General features: G+C 39.1%; 1 pseudogene; it reads right to left on the bottom strand.

Annotated features, from left to right (window-relative positions):
* Nucleotides 1–206: 206 nt before the first annotated feature.
* On the bottom strand, nt 207–1,780 carry LOC101704449 (dynactin subunit 4 pseudogene; annotated as a pseudogene).
* Between the last annotated feature and the right edge of the window lie 5,927 nt (nt 1,781–7,707).

A 7,707-nucleotide genomic window follows, 5' to 3' on the forward strand; every position in this document is an offset into this window, starting at 1 on the left:
TGTGCTTTAGACTGCCCAGCTATATTTCATGGAATGCACAAAGCAGTCAGTACACCAAGACCAAAGCTGGACAAGTAGCAGGTCAAGCTTTGGGTTATCATTGTAAGTCTCCTCTGTCAGGCTGATCCTTGTGAGGACACTGAGAGAGAGTATGGTCAGTTTCTCTGAAACAGCCATCCCTTTGCTGGGATGGAACTATGTTGCTGTTACTCAGGTGCAGGGTAGAATGAGGGAGACACAAACTTACTGGTGCCAACACAGGAGAGAGCAAGAGGAATAGCAGCTACCCTGTTCCCAATGCCTGGCTTTGCTGCTTCTCCTAAGAAGAAGACTCCGTAGTGTGTGGCTACATCGCTAGAAACAAGGTCTAAGGAAGCAGCAGCTTCCACACTGTGACACAGGTTTGTGTGGTAACATTGCTGGTGGGATCTGTCCACCAGGGAAACTTTTAAGGGAAGAAGCGGACCCAAGCTGAGTTCCATCTATTGGGTGAGCTAGATGACTCCTGGGTCCTGGTCACTCTCTTTGATGGGGCAGATGGGAGCTAGCAGGTTTTTAAAATCATGCTTCATTTTGAAGCAGACGGTCACTTCGCCCTCCTCGTGCTGCGGGGTGACTTTGATGAAAATGCCCACTTCGTTGGTCTTTCTCAAGGCTATGATGTCAGAATCATCCTGAAAGTCCTGGGGATCTGCCAACTCGTCATACTCGGCTGCTGCATCCTTGCCAGCTAACATTAGCTCTTTGGGAGGCACCACCACCTTAGCTGTGCTGTTGGTATTATCAGGGTCCTCTCCCTCACACTCCAACAGTCACATGTGTGAGGTTTTCCACTGGATTCGTAAGAGTCAGGAGGACCTGGCTGTCCTTCATGTAGCGAAGGTTGGGAATTGACATAATTCTCACTTCTGGAATATTATTGACAGCCACAGCTGGATTTTGAATTTGATAGATATCGGATTAAACTCTGGCTTGCTCGAATTATGTTCACAGGGACTGTTTGATCAGAAGATCCATGTGTTGAGGGTAAAGCTGTGAGGCACAGATCCATTGGAAATCAGGATGTTGGAGGTGCTGCTGAAGAGTGGTCACCTCTGTTAAATTTACTGGTTTTGTATCATAGTCTCCAGGTAGAGGCTCCACTTCATCCACAGCCTCAGGGATCAATCTTTATCTCTTTCTGGTCTTCTCCTTCTTTAAGGGAAAGTCCAGCAAGAGTACTAATGGATGCACCAGCTCGTGCCTGCTGAAGCCATGTTCCAAGACCATATTTGTCTGATAAAGCCAGAGGCATATAGTTTCTACACCATGCGTTTCCTGAGAGCTTGTTCAAACTTTTCTTTCTGAGCAAGCTGCTGATAATATTCAATCAGTTTGTTCATCTGTTCTGTGTGAGGATTTTCTGGTTCTTGCTAATACCACTAGCTACAGATTTGTCTGAAATGCCCACATCTCTAGACATCCAGCAACAAAATCCACAGGCCAAGGAGTAGGCTTTCTTCATGGTGGTTTTGGCTGGGTCACCTGAAAGCTGTGTGGAGATGCTTGTTGCCCAAGTGGAGAAGGTGTGCATGCAGAATGTGCATGGAAAGGATGTGACTGTCCTGACATTCAAAGAAACTGGCACATCTATTCTTTTTAGTTTGGCTTCAGCTGATGGCATATTTCTAAGCAACTGAAACAATGATGGAAGTCCACCTCATGCTCATGAGACACACGTTCCAGCCACCCCAGCTCATTACAATAGCAGCAGAGGTGGAGTTTGGAGAGTGGGCCCCGAACCTTCTTTTCTCCCTGTGCTAGACAGAGGACCTGTTCCGTCTGCAGCAAAGACGCTATCATGGTGAGGGAGGAGCCAACCACGTAAGGTTTTAATAAAAATAGTACAACTGGGGCTAAGGAACCACTACCCTCCATTCACAGAAACCTGCGCAATACCCATGGCCAACCCTCTGATCTTTGCCCTAAAGTCTATTACCTGGAGGCAAGAAATAAGAAAGGCAAAGCCCTCTGGACCTACCTTAGAAAATTCTGGGGTGCCAAACCAGAATGCATGTATGCCAGTCTCTCTGACATGACCTATAGTAACCTTTCTTCACTTAGAGCTCATTAAAGGTTGATACATGTGAACTGCATCTCATACATCCAATTATAACAAAGTGAATTATGGGAAGGGTCATGGGCAGTAAACACAGCTGACCACTCAGCACCCTGTCAACAACACTGTCAATCACACAAGGGAACACCCAGTGGGAAGGGCCCTAGACCTGTTGCAACATTTTAAATTCTTAAACCCAATACATTCAGTGCTATGCTCCTTTCCTCTGGCGCAAGCCCACTCATTCTGAGCATATCATCCTACAATTCAACTTCATTAAACTTTGCTGCTTTTTCCTTACTGTCATGCACCACATCCAATTTTTTTGTTGCTTGCAAGAACCTAGAAACCCCTCTGGGTCCCTGTTACTCATGACAACATCTTGACCTGGTTCTTCCAAACTGGCAATCCTTCAGTATCTTCTTCTTAAGTCCTCTCAGTTATTCTTTGTGTTTGTTTGTTTATTTATTTATTTATATTCTATCTTCCATTACCCATGGTTGATTGATTTTCCTTGCCACCATGTAACTCTAACCAATACAAATATAGCAGCAGACACTTGTCACAGAAGAGAAGGAGCCCTAAAGTCAGTCTCAGAGGTGAGACTGTACCTCAGGACCATGAGGCTTGGATTCAGCCCAGAAATTCTCATTAAGGATTTGGTGCCTTGACAGTAAATCAGGAATTTTTTTGTATTGTTAAGAGGAGGCTAAAGTCAAGCAGGCTAGTCCTGCTCTTGGTGGAGGTGCCATTCCTGCTTTTGTTATTTCGTTGTGGCTAGACAGGCAGTGAGTGGCTATTTACAGCTCTTGGGAGGCTAGCAGTACCTCGAGAGAGTGGGGCTCGGTGCCCTCAATTTTGCCAAAGAATTCTTACTAGAGACCAGGTATATGTAAAATGCTCAAAGGAACCCTTCCCACTTATCCTTCATTTCAATCTCTAGCTATCTTTTTTTTGGGGGGGGGGCGTGAAGTTACTAAGAATGGAACCTTGGGCCTCACACTTGTTAGGTAAGTGCTCTATCACTGAGCTACATCCCATCCCTTTTTCTTTCTTTCTTTTTTTATTTGAGGCAGGGTGTCACTAAGATGACCAAACTGGTGTTGAATTTGAGATCCTCCTGCCTCAGCTTCCTGGGTACACACAGGGGTGTGCCATAGTGCCCGAAGGTTCCTTCCTCAGTTTTAAACCACCAACATTTGATTGAGTTTTGCATTCTGTAATTGGTATTAAGAAAGAGGATATGTGAACACTTTTCTTACAAACTACCTAGTCCTGTACCACTGTGATACAAACTCCAGGGGAGACTGGGTACACAATGGTTGCTGCATATATTACATCACTGACAGTGTCACTTATAAAGCAGTACAGCCGTGAAATCTAATTGCTCTCTGCAATCTAATTTAGACAGCAAATATTCCAGAATGTGCTTGGTAATTGGAAAAGCATAGAAGGGATGATCGAAAAATATAGTGACTGTTTGAATTAAAAAAAATTACAGTAAAAGACACACTGCAAAGAATGATAGGTTATGTGTGTTCAGAGCAAAAGGGAATATTCTGAGGGAGATTAAGAGCAATGTAATAATTTTACTGTAATAATTATTAAATTTTAAGCATTTTCCATTTTTGATCACCCCTCTTTGATCAAACTTTATGGCAATTTCTGTCAAATAAAAACATTATAATGTGTCCTCCTCCACCTTCTTGGAACCATACAACTTGTGAGTCTCCCCTGAGTCAAAATGACCCTGAAAAGTAAACATTTGGAATCGATTCAGGACACGGAGGCAGCCACAGCAGTGATACTCAGGAAAGAGGACAGCCAGAACTGCTTCAGAAAGTGGCAAAAATGATGGGATACATGTTGACATGAAGGGGAGTTCTCTGAGGGAGATTATTGGCAGTGTGTCTCACTGTAATCAATTTTTTAAAATTTAAACATTCACATATTGTTTGATCACACCTCATGGTCCACAGTTCTTTTCTCCTCACTCACCTGTGTATTACGAATTGCACTTGAATGTTATTTATCATATAAAGACAGGAAAAGGAGAACTGTGCATTCATCTCATCAATGCAAACTCCATAGAAAACTACTTAAACTGTCAGCAAACTCCACACACAAACCTCAGCTGACAGCTGGTGAACGGAGACTATATAAGAATAGAAGTTGTTTCTTATGTGGGAATCATACACCCTATGCATTTACAAAATAAAGTTCCTTGGAATCTGATAATTCTTTAATTATTCCTTTTCTCCAAGTGCTATAACCTTGAATTAACAGGCAGGTGCTATACAATTTACTTATTTTAACATTTTTGGTACCCTCTTTAGCCATAGAATGTCTACATGATAGCTGTGCTTTGCATATAGGCTGCTGCCAAAGATTGTCTACTTCATCCCATGTTCCTTCTGGGAGACACAGTAGTCATGTCTAAGTGATCATTTCTGTCTTAGCGTTAGCTGGTAATTTGATAATATGTATTGAAAATCATTGTATTTTCCATGTTTTGTGAGCCAGACATTTTCTTCTCTCCTCTCCTCTCCCCTTTCTTTTCTTCTTCTTTCCTTTTTCTTTCTTTTTTCCTTCCTCCCTCCCCCTACTCCTTTCTCCGTTCCTTTCCTTCCTTCTTTCTTCTTTTTATTCTAGAAATGTTTTCCATTTTTATTAACTGTAAATAGAGTAATACAGAGAATAAGTGTTCTAGGAATTTCTATTTATGTTTTGTTATCAAATTTATTTTTTAGACATAGAGAACAGAACAATTGTACATATTAGTGGGTACCATGTTATATTTTGATACATGAATACATTGTGCTCAAGTTTCATTTCTAAGAGTTAACTTCAAAGCCATAATTCTGTAAGAGTGCAAAGATTTAGCTTCAAAAATATTAGAAAAGTCAAAATGACCTAAATATTAATATTTAAATAAATCACAGTGAAATATTAAGTAGCCAGTAAAAATAATGTGGTAAAAGTCCATGTAATGACATGGAAAAATAATCATAAAGCATTGTTAAAAATACAACTTGAAGAATGGTATACCATGTATAATCATACTGTGGAGAACATCTATGACTGTGAGTTGCTGGAAACCTGTATGTAAATGTATAGAGACAGATCGAGAAGAATATGTCAAATACTAACACTGCTTTCTATTTTTGCTTATTAAATATTTTACCATGAGAATATACTGCTATTCACTCATGAAAAAGTCAGTGATAGCTATTTTATATTAAGAACGGGTAGAAAAGTTGTAAAACAAGTAAATATGTAATTTCTGACCTTGGAGAGCCCTGTCCAAAAGAAAATCTGGTAAATTTGTTCTCAGTTTTGATCACTAGAGGTCACCAAAGTCATAGAATTATTTTAAATCCCCCCCTCTCCCCCGCCCATTTTTTGAGTCAGAGCTATGTTTCTGGTCTCTCCTGCTAATGCAGTTTTAAGCGCTTACCAGAATATCACTTGATGCTTAGATTTAAAGAGAGTAAACTGTTTGGACAAGTTTTTTATTTTTCTGATATTAAATATTCCCTGAAACAGGCAGCCACCTATCTAAGTGAGTATTCAAAACAGATGGGTGTTTCTGAAGAATGTGATTTATTTCCTCCTTTGATACCAAAGGGCCTCTTGGCTGATACCTGCTGAATAGGAATTCTGAGTAATGTTGTTAGAACCACAGAACACCCAGCAGCAGCAAACACCATTTCAAATGAAACAGCATGAACCATTTCAAGGAAAAAGCATTGTGCCTTTACTGGTAGGACGGCTTTGATGAAGCACAACATTCAAGAACACCCATTGCATCTTTGGAAAAACAGACCATACTGCCTTTTTGCATGTTAACGATTCTGCTCTCTTTTAAAACTCAGCATTTGCACCAAATTATAGGAGATAGAAAGATTTAAAAAGTAGATTCTATTTGGCAAAGGTTCAAAGAAACTATCTCACTTCAAAAGGTTCATCAAATATAGCTAGAAAAATATAGAAATTAATTTCAATCTTCTTAGCATGCTGACATTCCAGGGAAATATAGTTCATATTAAAAGGTAAGGACTCTGGAATAAAACAAGATGTGGCATGAGAGGTATATACATTTGTCAGAAGTTAAACAGCAGATGAAAATGTAATAGGAGAGACGCTTCTCCCATTTTCTGTATTTCAATTACTGATAGACATATTAGTTACCTGGTTATGAAGATAAATTTTTGTTTGAATGCCCTCCTGAAGAAACTAACAACATATTGTTTCCATAAGAATTTCCAGTAGTTAGATACTGGAGAAATCCAAAGTTCAGACTTTGATACAAACCATAAACTAAGAGACTTCAAGCCAATATCAATGTGGCACATTTTGCATGGAGGCTTGTTCCTTACCCATTGCAATTCATTCCACTTTGATCTCAGTTAACATTGAGGCATCCAAGGTCCCCATGTTCCATAAGATTTTGTTCTCTTTTAGGTTAAATCAGATAGGAGGCAAAGAAAATCTAAACCTTGAAAGAAGTGAAAGCAACTAGACACAGTGAGCTACATTTTTTTCCTACTTTGTTGAAAGTCACACATTGCAGTACTTAAAAAACTTCACATCAGCGAGTTACTTGTTAAGTTGTAAATAAAGAAAATCACATTTTCCACTGCATCTCAGGACACATGTGAAAATACGTTGGGAACCTGTTGTATGCTTTATGCCAAAGGTTTAGTTAAATGCAAAACTATACATTGTAGTTAATGATACACTAAACACAATTACCACAAAATAGGTGCTAATTTAAAGAAAATTTTATGTAGGAATTCTATGCCTAAAAGCTGAGTGCTTTGTGGAATTTTATAGAGTTTGCATTCAAAAGTCCACTATAACTGGAGTCCACCTTTGCATCACAAAATAATTCAACCCTATATCTCAAATACTCATTAGTTTTGATTTCACTTTATTATGTTTCAGATTCTGAGACATGCTAAAATGCTGAAATCCATATACAAGTGTACACACATATATACATGATATATGGGTGTGTATAAACTTATCACTTGCAAAAAAAATAATTAGTTGTTTTGTTTACAAAATGTGCCTTATAGTATATTAAGAAGGAATGTTTCTTTTATGAAACATTTTAAATTCAGCCCACCCAAGTACCATTTATTTCTTTCACGATACTTCACTTGGTTTATCATCCTCTTCTCTATATTGGTGTAAGGCAGAACTTCCTTCTGTTAAAGAAACAGTAAATTTAGGTTATACTGGATCACTTGAAAGGTCTTCTGGGGTCTATTCATATTACTGTTTTAGCCTTATTCCAGAAAAAGCAGAAAGCATGAGTTATCATTCAGAAAGTCTAACTTCTTTTTTTGAGTAAGTCAGGTCCTATCAAATTACAAATCTGGTGTAGTTATTGGACATATAATCAGACTGGTGGTCACTTAAGCACTTGGTAGAGTTGAGTTACCAACTGTGGGCTTGAAAGACATCTTAGAGTAGAATAAAAACTCTGAAGACAAAAGGTCTCATTCTGGTACCAGTTCTTTACCCATCTTTTGGACATCTGGAAGAAAGCCAGAAAAAAATTAATTATTTTACCTATAATTGAAAACCTTAGGGAAGAAACT

The sequence above is a fragment of the Heterocephalus glaber genome, unplaced genomic scaffold (assembly GCF_053883595.1).
Source record: "Heterocephalus glaber isolate CG9 unplaced genomic scaffold, H.glaber_assembly_v1.0 deba00001587, whole genome shotgun sequence".
NCBI lineage: Eukaryota > Metazoa > Chordata > Mammalia > Rodentia > Bathyergidae > Heterocephalus > Heterocephalus glaber.